This window comes from Lepidochelys kempii, chromosome 7 (genome assembly GCF_965140285.1).
Source record: "Lepidochelys kempii isolate rLepKem1 chromosome 7, rLepKem1.hap1, whole genome shotgun sequence".
NCBI lineage: Eukaryota > Metazoa > Chordata > Testudines > Cheloniidae > Lepidochelys > Lepidochelys kempii.
In genome coordinates, this window is record NC_136386.1 from 112,370,631 (window position 1) to 112,389,314 (window position 18,684).

General features: G+C 40.3%; 1 protein-coding gene across 6 annotated transcripts in view; it reads right to left on the reverse strand.

The window, feature by feature from the left end:
• ATRNL1 (attractin like 1) overlaps positions 1-18,684 on the reverse strand; it is a 1,086,620-nt gene that overhangs the window by 544,462 nt on the left and 523,474 nt on the right. The window lies entirely within an intron of this gene.

An 18,684-nucleotide genomic window follows, 5' to 3' on the forward strand; every position in this document is an offset into this window, starting at 1 on the left:
TCTGTTAGCCACTAATGCCTACAGAGCCTCATCTTACATATATAAAACCTATGCCCCTCTGAACAAAACTAACTAGGAGTCCTTGTGGCACCTTAGAGAATAACAAATTTATTTGGGCGTAAGCTTTCGTGGGTTAGAACCTACTTCATCAGATGCATGGACTGAAAATATAGGAGCAGGTATAAATACATGAATGGATGGGAGTTGCTTTACCAAGTGTGTGGTCAGGCTAATGAGATAAATCAATTAACAGCAGGATACCAAGGGAGGAAAAATAACTTTTGAAGTAGTAAGAGAGTGGCCCATTACAGACAGTTGACAAGAAGGTGTGAGTAACAGTAGGGAGAAATTAATATTGGGGAAATTAAGTTTAGGGTTTGTAATGATCCAACCACACCCAGTCTCTATTCAGGCCTAATCTAATGGTATCCAGTTTGCAAATTAATTCCAGTTCCGCAGCTTTATATTAGTGTCTGTTTTTGAAGTTTTTTTGTTGAAGAATTGCCACTTTTAGTTCTGTTATTGAGTGACCAAAGAGATTGAAGTGTTCTCTTACTGGTTTTTGAATGTTGTAATTCCTGATGTCAGATTTGTGCCCATTTATTCTTTTGTGTAGAGACTGTCCGGTTTGGCCAATGTACATGGCAGAGGCGCATTGCTGGCACATAATGGCATATATCACATTGGTAGATGTGCAAGAGAATGAGCCCTTGACAGTGTGGCTGATGTGGTTAGGTCCTATGCTGGTGTCCCTTGAATAGATATGTGGACATAGGTGGAACCGGGGGTTGTTGCAGGGTTTGGTTCCTGGGTTGATTTTTTTGTTGTGTGGTGTGTAGTTGCTGGTGAGTATTTTCTGTCTGTAAGCGAGGACTGGCCTGTCTCCCAAGGTCTGTGAGAGTGAGGGATCATCCTTCAGGATAGGTTGTAGATCCTTGATGATGCACAGGAGAGGTTTTAGTTGGGGGCTGTAGGAGACGGCTAGTGGCGTTCTGTTACTTTCTTTGTTAGGCCTGTCTTGTAGTAGGTGACTTCTCGGTACCCTTCTGGCTCTGTCAATCTGTTTCTTCACTTCAGCAGGTGGGTATTGCAGTTTTAAGAATGCTTGATAGAGATTCTGTAGGTGTTTGTTTCTGTCTGAGGGATTGGAGCAAATGCGGTTGCATCTTAGAGCTTGGCTGTAGACAATGGATCGTGTGGTGTGTCCTGGATGGAAGCTGGAGGCATGTAGGTAAGTACAGCGGTCAGTAGGTTTCCGGTATAGGGTGGTGTTTGTGTGACCATTGCTTATTAGCACTGTAGTGCCTAGGAAGTGGACCTCTTTTGTGGACTGATCCAGGCTGAGGTTGATGGTAGGGTGGAAATTGTTGAAATCTTGGTTGAATTCCTCAAGGTCCTCCTTCCTATGGGTCCAGATGATGCAGATGTCATCAATGTAGCACAAGCAGAATAGGGCTGTAAGGGGACAAGAGCTGAGGAAGCGTTGTTCTAAGTCAGCCATAAAAATGCTGGCATATTCAGAGTATCAGAGTATGAACCAACTGCCATACTGCTCAGTAACACATTTATACTCAAAGAATGATTCCAAGCAAAACAGCGTTCACCATGGGTATGAGTTCCAATCATATTATGACAGGTTTCAGAGTGGTAGCCATGTTAGTCTGCATCAGCAAAAAGAATGGGGAGTACTTGTGGCACCTTAGAGGCTAACAAATTTATTTGAGCATAAGCTTTCATGGGCTAAAACCCACTTCATTGGATGCATGCAGTGGAAAATACAGTAGGAAGATATATATATATACATATATATACACTACACACACACACACACAGAGAACATGAAAAAATGGGTGTTGCCATACACACTAATGAGAGTGATCAATTAAGGTGAGTTATTATCAGGAGAAAAAAACCTTTTGTCGTGATAATAAGGATGGCCCATTTCCAACAGCTGACAAGAAGGTTGAGTAACGGTGGTGGTGGGGGGGGGGTGGAATAAGCATGAGGAAACAGTTTACTTTGTGTAATGACCTATCCACTCCCAGTCTTTATTCAAGCCTAATTTAACAGTGTCCAGTTTGCAAATTAATTCCAATTCAGCAGCCTCTCGTTGGAGTCACACTATCAGCCACACTCTCAGAGGCTCATTCACCTGCACATCTACCAATGTGATATATGCCATCATGTGCCAGTAATGCCCCTCTGCCGTGTACATTGGCCAAACTGGACAGTCTCTACATAAAAGAATAAATGGACACAAATCAGATGTCAAGAATTATAACATTCAAAAACCAGTTGGGGAACACTTCAATCTCCCTGGTCACTAAAAGTCGCAATATTACAACAACAAAACTTCAAAAACAGACTCCAACGAAAAAAGAAAAGGAGCACTTGTGGCACCTTAGAGACTAACAAATTTATTTGAGCATAAGCTTTCGTGAGCTACAACTCACTTCATCGGATGCATCCAGTGGAAAATAAAGTGGGGAGATTTTATATACACAGAGAACAAGAAACAATGGGTGTTACCATACACACTGTAACAAGAGTGATCTGGTAAGGTTAGCTATTACCAGCAGGAGAGTGGGGGAAACTTTTAGTTTTAGGGTAGTGATAATCAAGGTGGGCCATTTCCAGCAGTTGACAAGAATGTGTGAGAACCAGTAGGGGGGGAAATAAACAAGGGGAAATAGTTTTACTTTGTGTAATCACACATCCACTCCCAGTCTTTATTCATTTATTTATTTATTTGTCCAACAAGAGACTGCTGAATTGGAATTAATTTGCAAACTGGACACCATTAAGTTACGCTTGACTAAAGACTGGGAGTGGATGGGTCATTACAGAAAGTAAAACTATTTCCCCATGCTTATTCCCCCCCCACTACTGTTACTCACACCTTCTTGTCCACTGTTGGAAATGGTCCATCCTGATTATCACTACAAAAGGTTTTTTTCTCCTGCTGATAATAATTCACCTTAATTGATCACTCTCGTTATAGAGTGTATGGCAACATCCATTTTTTCATGTTCTCTGTGTATATATATCTTCCTACTGTATTTTCCACTGCATGAATGCGATGAAGTGGGTTTTAGCCCACGAAAGCTTATGCTCAAATAAATTTGTTAGTCTCTAAGGTGCCACAAGTACTCCTAGTCATATTATGGGATTCAGACCTGTTGTATGAATTACTTTAAACAAAGAGAAATTACATTAATTTAAATTACATACAATATTTATCGACACTGATTCCTTGAGATGAGAATTAATATGTACTTATATCAAGTAATTTACCCCAGCGAGGATCTGGCTCCATATACTTTTGTTTCTGTTGCAAGTATGTATCAAACCAATTATGATTTCAGCAATCGTAACCTTTACTTTTCATGCGCCTTTTTTGTGTTTATAAGAGACATGATCACAAGAACAAATTAATTTAATTAGGGGGAAAAGCCTGCATTGATCCCAATTATATGGAAGGTAAGAATCTTCCAGTGTAACTTTCTGCAGCATGGGGAAGAGAGTGAAAATGCTGATAGTAAAGCACTCGAACAGCATATACAATCACCACCACTCTACCACCTATAGTTCAACACCAACTAAAAGGCACTCTTACACTGCTTTATCTGACTGGCCTGCATCTCATTCAAACAATGGTTATTTCCAAGGACTGGTAAACTTTAGGATGAATAAGTTGGCTTCTAGATATCACAGCCCAGCTGAACAAACAATGCTGTTACTTGGCTAAATCCTCTCCACGTTTATAGAAAAGGAGCATGAACTAATAATCAGACTGCTCATCACATCTATAAGGCTATATAACAAAGAAATAAGTTTCCCAATGAAATATGCAAAATTATAGCATTATGTTCTTTTATTAGGTTCCAACAGATAATTTCAAATTTGCTGGAAGTGAATGATTTCTTATTTTTTTTCTCTTTTACTAAGTAAAAAGGATGACTTCTGTGTGTGAATATGATATTATCATTGCTTATATTTGTGTGTTTTATTGAGATGTTTAAATGTTATATTGTATTATTTTGTATTCTTAAAGATGAAATAATATAAAAGTGAAAGAAAATAATATTTTTTAACAAGACCATGAGTTTCACTTCTGTCCGAGACACACTTTCCCCCAGCCAAATTTAATTCCCAGCACGTTTTTCATTCACAAAGTGTTAATTAGCTATAATGATTTTTTAAAAAGACTAGGCTGTTAAGAGAAAAATCTATGCAATGTGCAAGACATTTAACTGTGGAACAAATTTTAACGAAGAGTGTGAGACACAAAAATCAATGTTCTATTCTATTTTTTAGGAAAAAACCTTTGAATTTTTAGATATTTTACATAAAATGGCCAATTTGTATTTTATTTATTGTTACACTTTCAACAGTTTAAAAGTTCTAGAAATCTGATGCAACATAGACAGTCTTCTATCAATTTTAAACTGTATCTGTGAAATCTTCATTTTGTATCTGTTATTCATTATTTATTTTTTTCTTTCTTCATTCTACTGTCATATTTGTTTCTGTTCTCTCACTGCACCTATTTTAAACAAATAATCTCATTGCAGTACATCGGACTTCCGCATCCATTGGAGCAGATTCTAGAACCTGAGTTTCTCACCCCAGTGAGTCCCCTAACCACCAGGCTATATAGTCAGACTCACTGGCTCTCTCTGGCCCAATAAGTATTTATACAAAGTAGAAAAGCTTCAATGGGAAGGAAAGGGAGAAGAGAGAAAGAGAGAGACCCACCCCAGAATATCCTATCTGCCTGGTTGTTGAGACACTCAGCTACAGTGTCAGAGACCCAATTTTAAATTCCCTTATCTACATGAGGTAGAGTGGAGAATTGAACCTGGGTCTCTCACATCCCAGGTGAATGCTCTTAATATTATAAGGGAAGAACTGGCAGCACCACCACCACCTTCATTTTTTGAATGTTGCCTAAGTCTCTTTGTGAATCTAGCTTCCGTCTTGCCATCCAAGTTTTTTTGGCTAAAACTATTCAGCAAATGTGTGTCAAATTCGTGAAAAGTATTGGTCGGCCCAAAATAAAATATTTGTCTGAAAAATTTCACCTAGCTCTAGTAATCAGTCACTTACACGATTGCTAAGCAAGGAAAAATGATACTAAGTCAGAATAGCAGCATTTTATATCCACTTTCCAGCAGTATGCATGATTGCATAAGGTGCAGGAGGCACTGGAGAATCAGGACCTTCATCTGCACCATATTAAGCAACATCACATCAGTAATTTCTATGGTCAAATACAGCTGGGGCTTACTGTTGCGGTAGCCTTTTCAAAATTTTGTTTTGAATCCTGGATTCAAAAAAACCTAGATTACTTCCTCAGTTAAGAAAGACAAAAGAACCATTAGAAACAATTCAACATGCCAGTAATGAACTCATGTGCAAGTACAATAATTAGGCAAAACAAAACAGCCATTTAATTAAATAGAAAAATACATTTTAAAGCCATACTTTAACGTCTGCATTGCTATTTATTTTTAAAGCGCTATTTCCCCTCTGACAAGTGCACATGACTCTTGATAAGGTTAATGAGAGTGTTGTGCATGCCCGAAAAGACCTATTCTTCTAGTCAAGTCTTTGTGAAATATTCCTTAACTTCATTCTTTTGGTGCTAAATTATTGTAATATCTGATGCTTCACAAACACTAATGAATTCACTGTTAACACCTTCAGACAAGGGGATGATATCCCCATTTTACAGATGGGGAACTGAGACACAGAGAGATTAAGGACAAAATTATCTAATTTTGGGTGCCCAATCTGCAATACATAGAACCTAATTTTTCCAGACTTAGTAGCATTGCATAGCATTTTATATGTTCCAAGCACAACTCCCATTGATTTCAGTTGCAGCTGAGAGTGCTCAGCACTGCTGCAAATCAGACTCTAGGGTCTCAAGTCAAGCAGCCAGAAAATAAGGAACACACGATTAGGTACCATCTCTAAAAAGTTTGGTTTAAGAACCTTGACTAGAATCACATAGGAACTTTGTGGCAAAGAGAGGGATAGAATATGATTCTCTAGGACATCATGCAACTGCCTTAACTATGAAATCTTCCTCTCTCGCCCTACAATCCCCTGCCTCATTCACTACACACCTTTCTCAGCATCCGCTGTGGCCCCTCCTGCTTTACCCAACATCCCCCACAAGTACTGTGACTTCTCTGAGGTTTCTGACAAGGGGAAGATGGATATCCTGCCCCCACATCAAACTTACAATTGCCCAATCGATCTCCAGCCTGAAGCCAAGATCCCATTTGGTCGGATATAGGCCCTCTCCAAACCTGAACTTCTGTCTCTCTCCACGTGTACTTGCAGGAGAAACTTCAGAAGGGTTTCATCTGGCCATCCACATCTCCAGCAGGTGCTCCCATCTTTTTCATCGTGAAGAAAGATGACTCCTTGTGGCCATGCATGCATTGACTATTGGGCCTGAACAAGGTGACCATACGAAACTGCTCCCCCTTATCAATGAGATCTTATACCGGCTCCATGTGGCCTGTATTTTCACAAAGTTAGATATGCATGGGGCATATAACCTGGGACACAAGGAGGAGGGAGATGAGTGAAAGACAACCTTTCATACTTGATACAGCTACTACGAATTTCTAGTCATGCCCTTCAAAGTATGCAATATGCAGAACAATATATTCGGAGATATGCTAGACCACTTTGTCATCATCTACCTTGATGATATTCTGATTTTCTCCAAAGACCTGGCTCTTCACAAACAGCATGTGCGTACTATTCTTGAAAAGCTATGCCAGAACCATTTATTTGCCAAATAGGAGAAACACAGTTGAATTCCTTGGATATATCACCTCCACTCAGAAGCTGGAAATGGACCCTCCAAAGGAGGCAGCCTTCACAGATTGGGTAGCACTGAAGCATGTCCACAGAATAGATGTTTTATTCCAGGGTTCTCTGCTTTGGCCAGCCCTCTTACAGCCTTGCTATGAAAGGGACCAAATTTTCATGGCTCCCAGAAGCACAGGCTGCCTTTGACAATCTGAAACAGAAGTTCATCACAGACCTCATCCTGATCCACCCAGACCCCACCAGACAGTTCACAGTAGAGGAAGATGCTTCAAACTTCATACTGGGGCAGTCCTTTCCTAACATGCTACTCCTAATGGTCGGCTTCACCCATGTGCCTTTTACAAAAGAAAACTCATTTCTGCTGAGGTAAACTATGATGATGTTCTGGACAAGGAATTGCTAGCTATCAAAGCAGATGCTGAAGAATGGTGCCATCTTCTGGTGGGTGCTAGATTCCCAGTCCAAGTTCTGATCATTCATAAAAATTCACAGTACTTAAAAACGGTCAAGCACCTGAACCAGCAGCAGGAACGCTAGTCCCTCTTCTTTATGCAATTTGAGTTTGTGGTCACCTATGGGCTGGGAACAAGGAACAGGAAGGCAGATGTGTTGTCATGAAAGCACGAGTGCTACAAACCCAGTGAGGAGACTACATCCACAATACGCAAGCCTCAAACTTCATTTCCTGCACCATAGCCTCTGAACTGTTATCCTCCATCCACATTCAGTTGCCTATCAATCCCTTGCTATCCAAACCTTTCAAGCCTTGGACCACGACCAGGACCAGACCTCTATAGGCTTCATATTCCAAGACGGGATCTTATACCATGAAGGACATATCTATGTGCCTGAAGGGGCCACTTGCTTTGAGTCCTACAACTCTGCCGGATGCTTCCCTAGCAGGCCACATCAGTCGTTCCAAGATCCAACACCTGGTTTCCAGGAACTTTTGGTAGATGGCTGTATGCACCTCTGTTGCATCCTATGTGGAGTCCTGTGACCACTGTGCCTGGAACAAGACCCCTCTGTTAAAGACCACTGGTAGGCCCTCACCTACTCTACCTCAGTATTTGGCCATTGTTTCCATGGATTTTTTGTAGAATTACTGCCTTCTCAAGGCCTTGACCACTTAACTAAAATGGTGCATTTTGTTCCATGTCAAGCACTTCCCTTTGCTCAGGAGACAGCCCACCAGTTTGTGAGCAATATCTTCCACATCCACCGTTTGCCTATGGGAGTGGTGTCTGACTAAGGATCCCAGTTTATTTCCTACTTCTGGTGAGAATTTCTATGCCACCTGAGTATTGAGACCTTGGCCTCAATAGCCTATCACCGCAGCACCAATGGGCAGATGGAGTGGATCATTCAGGTCCTCAAGCAATACTATATTTCATCCTGAATTATCATCAAGATGATTGGATGTCCCTGATCCCTCATGTAGAGTTTGCATACAACAATGCCATACATGCCTTCACCAAGCAGACTCCCTTCTTTGCTAACTACGGCTTCTAGCTTTGTGCTCATCCAAAGATCTCTGCTGAATCCTCAATGCCTGCTGTTACCAAACTCAGAACCTGCATCCGGCAGGCACACCAAGAAGTCCAGAGGCAGTCAGAAGTCACCAAGGCTACCTACAAATGGTACACCAACTGGTCCCACCTTCCAACACCTGGTTTTGGAGCACAGGATAAGATCTGATTGTCCACACAGAACCAGTGATCAACTCACCCCTTTGCAAAGCTGGACCACAATTACCTGGGGCCCTTCCAGATCACAAAACAGATTATCCCAGTTACCTTCAAGTACCAGACTTTCTAAAGATTCACCCCATCTTCCATGCCTCACTTTTAAAATCATTGTGACAGGATCCCCAGCGTACAACCTGAAACTGGGGTACCACTGTGCCCCCTTAACTCTCCAGCCTGGTCTGTATCTCACAATGCTTTGCTAGTGACAAGCAGCAAACCACTCCAGGCACTGTTATCACATCACAACAGCATGTGGAGCCTCATACCCAGCTAAATTGCATGAATACTCCCTGAGCTACTCAAGAATCACACAGAAAAAGGCACCAGCAAATCTCCCCAGCCTTAAATCCCAGAACTGTACCATCCTGCCCTGGTAAGAAACCTGACCAGTGTAAGTTTATTACCTTTTCTGCCCCTCCCTCAATGTGGAGAGGACACACACTAGCCTTTGTAATCTGAGCTGAGATTTCCCAAGCACTTCAAGCAAAATATGCTGTTTTAGGTAAAACATAAATCACATTTATTAACTACAGAAAGATAGATTTTAAGTGGTTGGCACAAAAGGTCAGAGACAGTTACCAAAGAAAATAAAAGGCAAGTGTGTAGTCTAAATCTTAAACTTTATTATGCTAGGCAATACTTGGGTCAAGCAGTTTTTTCTCACACCACTGGGTGTTGCAGGTAGGTCATAGTTCTTAATACATAGGCTTCCACTTTAAGCCTGGGACCAGACTCCTCAGCTTAAGTCTTTGTCTTCTTGTTGCTACCAGCATAGAAGGGGGAGGAGAAAGGCAAAAGCATGAAGCCATTTGTCCCCTATTTTATATCCTCAGTTCATGTGCCTGGAAAACACTAGCTCAGATATGTTCTGGTGGGCTTTGCTGAGTCACAGAATTCAGAAATCCCCCATTGTGTGATGCTTGTGCAACCCCCTTAAAGTATTGTAAATACCTTGTTTACAACTCCCCTGCTGATTAATGGTTGCTTAATACCCCCTAGGAATGGATCACCACCTAGCACTATAGACTATCAAACTTACAACATATTTCAGTAACAACCATATAGCACAATCTCATACCTTCATACACACTAATTATATACATATTTGGACAGAACAATGGGTTTCAGCAGATCATGACCTTTCATATGATATCTTACATGGCATGCTTTATATGAAATATATCAATTACATGATGGGTTAATATGGGGGTTCCTGGAAGCATCTATCAAGAACCCTTTCCTACACCATACTTCTCCTCCTCCTCCACCTATAACCATTCCGGGCCAAGAAGAATAAGTGGTTCAGCAGATTTTAGACTCTTGTCAGGTCTGGGGAAACTACAATATCAAACTGACTGGGACAAGTATGGCCAGATGAGTGTTCATGGGAACCCACAGACTACCTCCATGCCCTGGACCTCCTGCAAGTCTTCTATAACGCTTACCCTGAGAAACCAGGTTCCAAGACCCCCTAGACAATGCTCTTGAAGGAGTGAGGAGTACTGTGAGGAAACAGGACCTGCAGCATAGCTAGTGTCCAGGCAGCCTCATCAGTACAGCTGGTCTGTAGCAGGCTGCCTGAGTAGCCATGCAACCTGAATGGCTGCAGATGCCAACAGGCTGGCTCTTAAGCCAGCAGCAGCTCACTGGCTTCTCAAGGCTCATATACAGCACTGTGCTTGCTCCTGTGTTAACTTGTTCCTGCTGCTCCTGCCTTGCACCCAGCCTTGACTTGGTCCTGACTCTGCTTTGAACCACTCCTTGTCTGCTACCCTGCTCACTCCAGTTCCTGACCTATGGTTGGCTCCTGACTACAGCTCGACTCTTGATGATTGACTCCGGCCACTAGGCCTGCTGCCAACTCTAGTCACAAGGCTAGACCTCCGTTATCCCAGCTGGCCGACAGTTAGTAAGATTACAATTTGATGTCCCCACAACAATTATGCAGGCAAAACCATACAACGATTATGCTCTTGAATGAACTCACACAGAAAAATGATAAAAGACAAAAACACCGTCACTCGTGGGTGAACAATTTTCACAAAATGTTCACTCCATATCTGACCTCACAGACACTGTCCTCCAAGGAAACCTGCATAACACCTTCAGAAGACGATCTTGGGAGCTGAAATCCATAACTTTGCTAGACATTACAAATCATGGACTGAATAGAGACATTGGTATAATGTCTCTTTACAACAATCTGTAAGCCACTAGCCCTCCTTTGTACTATGACCAGGGAAATGTTAATTGCCTATTTCATCTTGAATAGTCTCTTGCAATATGAGTTAACTCCTTATGCTCAACAATCTGTTCCATCCTGTATTTAGCTGTGACACTGATTACCTTTTCCAGACCTGAAGAACAACTCTGTGTAGCTAAGAAGCTTGTCTCTTTCACCAACTTGTCTCTCATATCCTGCGATCAATGCAGCTACAGAAAAACTACAAACAACCTTACTAATGTTATTTTAACATAGGATTGTCTGTGTGTAATTTCCTACGTTTTTAAAAAAGCAAACTTGAAACAAAAAACAAATTCATTCACATGACATATTGACATTCATATGGGTCATCACTGATAGGTCTGGAATCTTTAGATCCACCACACAAGAGCTCAGCAATTTGAGCTAACAGAGTAATTAATAGCTGTGGTAGTCACCCCTCTATGTGGACCAGCACTAGAAGGGGATGTGACACTCTGCCAGTGGGTTTCACAGATATTTGCTGACAGCAGAGGAATGGTGAAACTCAGCAATGTTGGGTTGTATTCCAGGCTCTGGAAAGGAGTGTGCTGTAGTGAGCACAGACTCTTTTGCCTATTCCCCCCAGTCATGATCCTTTCTGCCCGGCCGCCTCCTCCTCCTGTTCCAGTCCTGTTTCTTCCCCACCTCAGCTCTTCATCAGAGTCCCAGTCTTGTCCAGCTAGTCTTAGTTTCATGATTCCAGACTACCTGCCCCAGTCTCCTTGCCCAGCCATTCTCAGTTACCCTCATTCGGCCTCTTCATCTCACATGTCTCTTACCACTCCATCCTGGCCTCTAGTGCTCCCCACCTATGACCATATCCCTGCTGGCTCCCAGAACCAGTCTCCCTCTCTCAGCTCCTCATCCCTGGCTCATTGTCTCAATATCTCGGTCCAGCCAGTCTCAGTTCTCCCTCCAACACCCTGATTTTTTCTCAGTCTCCTCACACTTATTGGCTCACTCCCCCTGACCATTTCACTACCTGGCTCCCAGGCTCCCTGCCCAGGCAATTGTAGGCTCCCATCCACCCACTGCTCCTTGTCCCAACCTTCTCTCTCCCACAGCACAGGTTCTTCCCTTGCCTTCTCTGCCTTTGAATCCAGTAGCTTCCTCCTCCATGCTTCGTGGGCCTAGCCAGGGAGTCATTAAAAGCATAAGAGAGTGTCTCTCCCTGCTCTCAGTTCAGCTGCCCAGACCCAGAACTGGCACAGTTCACAGCAACTCAGTTGCAGGGAAAGTTGCACTCAGCCTCAGGCTGGAGCATACATAGTGCAGACACTATTCTTTTCAGGGAATTTAGAAGCTAAATTTTCCAACGTCTCAACTGAGCATGCACAAACTGTTTATTTTAAAGGCTTATATAATGCATCCAAATATGGGCAGATTTTCACTGGAATGTCAAAAAGCACCTCTCTCACACCGCCGTCCAATCTCAAGTTCCTGCTCCAAAGCATAGAATGCTAGAAGTTTTCAAAGAAAACATCAACAGAATTTTTTAACATGGGCATGTTTTCCCTAATATCATTCTTGGAAACAGCTGAATTGTTTGGCTAAAACTTTCCCAAAAAATTTAGCCTGAGGCAGACATCCAGCATGGAAAATTTCAGCCCAAATGGTTAAGGCAAAGTTATAAACAACTAAAAACAGGGTCTTACACTGAGAAGTGTGGGGCAACTTTAATGATAGATGGTGTTACTAGTCCCAGCTCTCATATGGTCAGGCTCCTGGCTCCCTTTTTGACTTTATACATGTATAGATGCCTATCTTGCAAGCGGTAGATGCTGAATTGCTGGTGCTCTTAATCCACATTGTTTCCCACCCACTTAAAGTACCAACTAAAAGCAGACCTACTCCGGAAATTAGGCTTGTGGACAGTGAAAGATTTTACCAAGAGTGGTTGCTCATTGCCAAGACAGAAACTGATAATGGGCAGTCAGTCACCACAATTGATAGGAAAAGGCTACACTGGCAAGGTTGCTGGCTGTAATAGAGGGGATAAAAATTGTTTGAAGGCCACAAGCAAGATAAAAAGTGGGGATCCTTTGAGGCAGTCACATAAATCAAGAGTCCTACAATGAAAGGGGATTTCCTAAATAATGGTGTTTTTTTTTAAAATGAATTGTTAAAAGGCAAAATTGTTACAGAAGCTCTGTTGTCATTTCAACAAATAACAAAGAGCATTCAAATAGTTCTACATTTATTTCACATATTAGTAGATTACACAGTCACAATGGATGTAGGAATTCTCTGTATTATTAATTAACATCTGATTGGAGATGGTACTCAAGAGGTTAAACACTACGCACCCAGCTTCTTCCCATTCCATGTCGGGATTGAGGAAAGGGCACACTAGAGGAAGAGTGGTACGAGTTCCACTACATCCTTGGTCAGTGCAGCAGATAGCTGCTAGTAAGGTAAATAAATTAGAGCAGTATTTTCATCCTCAGGCACCCTAAGATCAAGGAAAGGGAAAGGTGGCTTACAGCTATGTAAACTTGGTGTAGCTGGGAATTAAGCACAGAAGTTTTGGGTTTCTCTCTTTAGTGAACTTTTTCTCTGAACTATCTCCGGTTTCTAGAAGGTAGGTAATTAAACTACTGTTTGATAATTCTATTCATTATAGCCAGTTTATTTTTTTTCATTCCTAGAATGTTTAAATTATTGTTTCACTGACCACTTATTTTACTAGTTTAAGAAAGGATTGCAGCAAGTTTATCAAATTGTACTTGCCCACTGAACAGGGTATTAACGTTTTGTTGAGGGTTTTTTGTTGGGTGATACAGAATAAAATATGATCAGTTTTTCCACAATCGTAACCATTGTGGTAAAAGGCAAATGAGAAGATTCTGTGCCTCAGCTGGTACATTTTCATGACAATTCTGTGTGACTGGATTGCTGTAACTAATTTTATGAATAAAAAGGCAAATTGCCTTTCTGGGGGAAAAAATCAAAGAATAGTACCATGCTATTTTTATTTCCTGAAATCTCTTTTAAAGTTACAGTAGGAACCTCCTTCATCATTCCAACGCCAGCCTTGTCACAGGCAGTCTTCCCACATTTTTCTATTTAGGGCACCCTCTATTCATGCTAGTCCTACAAGATATACTTTCATCTATTTATTGTACAAGGCATTTTGTTTCTCCTTTCTGCAGTTTACAGCTATTATTCTGTATTTTCATTAAGAGTTTGTTGAGTACAGTCTTACTTATATTCACATCTATTTGCAGAAATTTGGCTTTTGTGACTGAGTTCCATTATCAACTGCTATAGATCACACTCGAGACACAAGTTGAGTGAGGTAGTATCTTTTATTGGGCCAAGTTATTTTGGTGAGAGACACAAACTTTTGAGCCACACAGAGCTCTTCTTCAGGTCAGTTTGTCATGATCTGTCGATCATGTTTGTCATTTGTGACCAAAATATATCTGTCACACTTGTACCATATCTAAATTAGGGTTACCACCAGACCTATTTCAAACTAGGATAACTGATTTTTGAACTTTCACTGAAGTTCCTTCATTCATGCCTTAACTCCCTTATCTTGAACATACCATGTGTAAGGATCCAACTGATCCTCACTATTACCAGTTATGCATCAGTGTCCAAACAAACACGGTCATTTGCTGCGCAACTTTTACTATTGCCTATCTTATCCACTTGCATTTCTGATGAAACATACTGCCAGGGGCATGAGTTTCAAAATCCAACAGCAACAACAGCATAATCAACACAAAGTATTGATATACCATCTTTCATGAAAGAGGGGAGGGGTTGTCAAATGATGTTTTAAATAAAATATGATTAATATAATCAGAGTTTTCAAATTAAAAAAAGCAACAACCTGAAGTTTCTCTTCCTTTATTTTTAAGGGTTGCTTGTTGTAGCACTCAGCCTGTTACAACAGGAACTAGTTCCACAATAGTGGAGCATAGTTAGTAAAGACCTTTGCTTCCAGAGATTTTTAGATGTAACTTGGACAGACCTAACAGCTTGCTGATTCTCATCCTAAGGGAGAGCTGATATACAGAGAGCAAAGTTCTGTCAGATATAAAGAATTGTAAAAATTAACTATTTTAAAAGTAAGTAATACATCTTTGAAATTAATATGACATTGTCGGGGTCTTAAAACTGGGGCAATATTTTCAATCAAGTGGGTTCCTTTAAGAATACAGGCTGAAGCATTCTGGACAAAATATAAGCAAATGTGCTAACAAATATATATTGCAACAGTCCAGTCTTTTCAAAAATGAAATAATCATATAGAATATTCCAACTTTCTCCCATTATGTAAAGGGCTTAATCCTGGTGACAATCTGAAAATGGCAGAAAAAATTATACCATTAGAAAACATGAAAATACATTGATAAATCTTATTATCAGTATAAATACAAATGTTATACTAGTGTTTGCTGTAAGGAATATTTTAAAATGGCTGCTTATGATCTCTGTTCAACAGCACTCACAACTAACTAGCAATATTTTTGTTTTAATTTAGTAAAATAATGCGATGATACATGACATAGCAGTTAGTTATAAAAGATAATTCTACATGATGATTTGCTGGAAATATGAGAGATATCAGATAAAATTTTCAAATGTTTTTTGGCACTTAGGAGTCTACATCCCGTTGACTTTCAAGGAAACTTGGACTTCTATGTGTCTAAACCTCAGATTTTTAAAGGTTGTACATACCTAAAAATGTAGTCAGGCACGTAGTGGGATTTTCAAAAGTGCCTAAGTGCCTCACTCTCATTTAAATGTTTGAAAATCCCACTAGGCACTTGTCTGCATCTTTAGGCTTCAGAGTACCTTTAAAAAGCTTCCCCTAAGTCACTTATGAGGCTAACTCCCATTTTCAAAAGTCACTTTGTACTTTTGCAAATGTTGGTCATCATATAAATCTTTCATCAATAAAAAAACTCTGTGTATTTTTTTCTTAAAAAGTAGCACCTAGCAATAAGATGCAGATGCAGAAGAAGTGTGTTCTGGAATGGCACATGGGACTTGTTACTGCCCATTACCTTATTTGGCTTTCAGGGGGGTTTCCATGATATAAGAGGACCGGAAGTTGATTATTTGAAAATGTGTGTGTGGAGCAGGGAGGGGCAAGACAGTAAAAAAATCGCTCATGGAACTGAAAAAGGCAAATAGTCACCAAATGAGATTTGATTGATACTGATTTAACAATAAAAGTGTTTTATCTGTTTTAACATTCTACTATTTGTTACACTGACTGTTATGTACGAAATATAATAGGACCAATGTTGTGTATCCTGATTTTTATTTTATTCTTAAAGACACATTATATGTGAATGGCAGTTAGCTGGGAACTGCACGTTCTGCTAACTGTAATGGAAAAAAGGTTTGAAAAAAATACACCCATTTTCTGTTTGTGACCATAATTTATCCTCAAGGAAAGGATGTATCTTCTGAGAAAGTTAGTGAGGTAAGTAAAATTTTGATGTTATTTTCAATCCTGCTGCTATAATGTTCAACTTATTTTACAAAACCTATAAATAACGTATCTTCATTCATTCCAGAAATGCATATAAACTTCTTCCCCTAAAATTAATCAATTTCCATAAAATAACCCAGAAAAATAGCAAAAATAAAAACCTACCAAAATTCTTACAGCGTGCCCAAGTTCACCATGCAGAAGCTGGGGCTGTATTATGCATGTCCATATTAAATTTGGGGCTGTATTATGTGTGTGCATATTAAATTGTACATTTGCACATAATGATCCCCTCATAGGCATGGGTCATTAGTAGAGGCAGGACCCTGGTTCTTTAGCACTGCAGCACAGACCTCTACCATTTGAGCTAATGGAATATCCATTAGCTGGTTGTAGCAGTAGTAGGTCATATCCTCTAGTAAATCAGTCATTAAAAGGGGATACAACACATTTTGCGAGTGTCAATAAATCTACCACACTTTTATAGAAACTGTGTTATACAAAGAATAGAACTCTGTATTATACAATGTCTTTCATACACAATGTATTCTAAAGTGCTTTACAAAGCAATGAGTTACAGCAGATACCAGTAACTGTTCAAGGCTTATGTACCACACTCAGAATGTGGACATTAGAATGTTTTAAAGTTACTGTGAAACAGCCAGCGACCTTGTCATTCACAGACATGCTTCCCCCATGTGTATTCAGAGTAATATCTGCCGCCTTTAGTAACAACAAATTTTCATAGCTTTTTACTCCTGTTAACCATGGAGTGCCAATTCAGCCAAAAAAAGGATGAACTGGATTTTATTCTGGTTCATAAATCATCAACAGAATATTAAGTTTCAATTATTTACACCTGTACAAACCCACTGGGGTTGCATAAATACAACTGATGGCCCAATTTCGCTTACAGAACATTTATAACAGATCATACTACGAGAATGTGTATTAGACAAAAAGAAATGGACAGATAGGCGGACAGACAAGAGAAGAAAAGAACCCCAGCTTCATTCTCAGATGCCTGTGTTGGGATACAGATATTCAGGCCTGTCTGTAAAGGCCTACACTTTAACAATTTAGGTATATGTTTATTATTTAACTAGTTATAGAGGTATAAAAGAAAGAAAGAATCAAAATCTCTGTCTGCCTGTATAAGGCCTTTTCTCACTGTGACAGTCTGAACCCCGGTTCTTAGGCTAAGGCCTGTGGCTAAGCAGCCGAGGCAGCCAAAAGCTGGGAAGCGTATGGTCACATCCTTACATTCCAGACTGGTCACATTGAAATAATAGCTACTGGGCTGTTAGGAATACAATCCTGTCCTGATAATGCCGATCATCTCCAGAGAAAGGGAAGTGCCTAGAAGATATAAAAGGAAACTTAGTCTGATAGCATCCTCTCTGGCAAGAACTCACTTATCAATAGCTAGGATGTGAAATCCTCATTTCTTTGTTGTTCTGTCACTGTAGTCCCCATTTCCCTATTGTTTGTCTGTATAATCTCTGTCTGGTTCTGTGATTGTTTCTGTCTGCTGTATAATTAATTTTGCTGGGTGTAAACTAATTAAGGTGCTGGGATATAATTGGTTAAATAAACATGTTACAATATGTTAGGATTGGTTAAATTTCAGTAAAATAATTGGTTAAGGTATAGCTAAGCAGAACTCAAGTTTTACTATATAGTCTGCCATCAGGAAGAAAAGGGGGGAATGGGAACAAGGGAATGGGGATGGGGGAATTGGAATCATGTTTTGCTAAAGGGGGAGGAAGTTGGAATCATGTTTTGCTAAAGGGGGAAATGGGAACAGTGACACAGGCAAGGTTCTGTAGTGTCAGAGCTGGGAAGGGGGACACTAAGGAGTGAAACTGGAATCATTGCTTGCTGGAAGTTCACCCCAATAAACATCGAATTGTTTGCACCTTTGGACTTCGGGTATTGTTGCTCTCTGTTCATGCGAGAAGGACCAGGGAAGTGATTGGGTGAAGGAATAAGCCTCCTAACAGCCTGGTTTAGTTTGCAGGGCTGGTGTTTAGAAAAAATGACAACATATTTTTGTTCATAAAACAAACAAATGGAAATAATGGAGACAGAAAAAATGGAACCCTTACAGATACTTTTCTTCACTCCGCCCCATCAATGAGTCACTCTTCAGACAAGAATTCAACTCTTCTACTAGATGTACTCTCTCTCCAAATATTTCACTTTTCATTAGCACACCTTCATATTGTTTAATATCGGGTATGTTTCAAACCTTTTTCCTGAATGTCTTGTTTGTTATTTCATCTATTTTGCTAACGTGCATTGTTGCCTTTCAGACCTCAAACAGGTTGCCCTTCGGTTTTCTGTCATTCCTACCCTTTTATATCAAGACTATAGTAAAT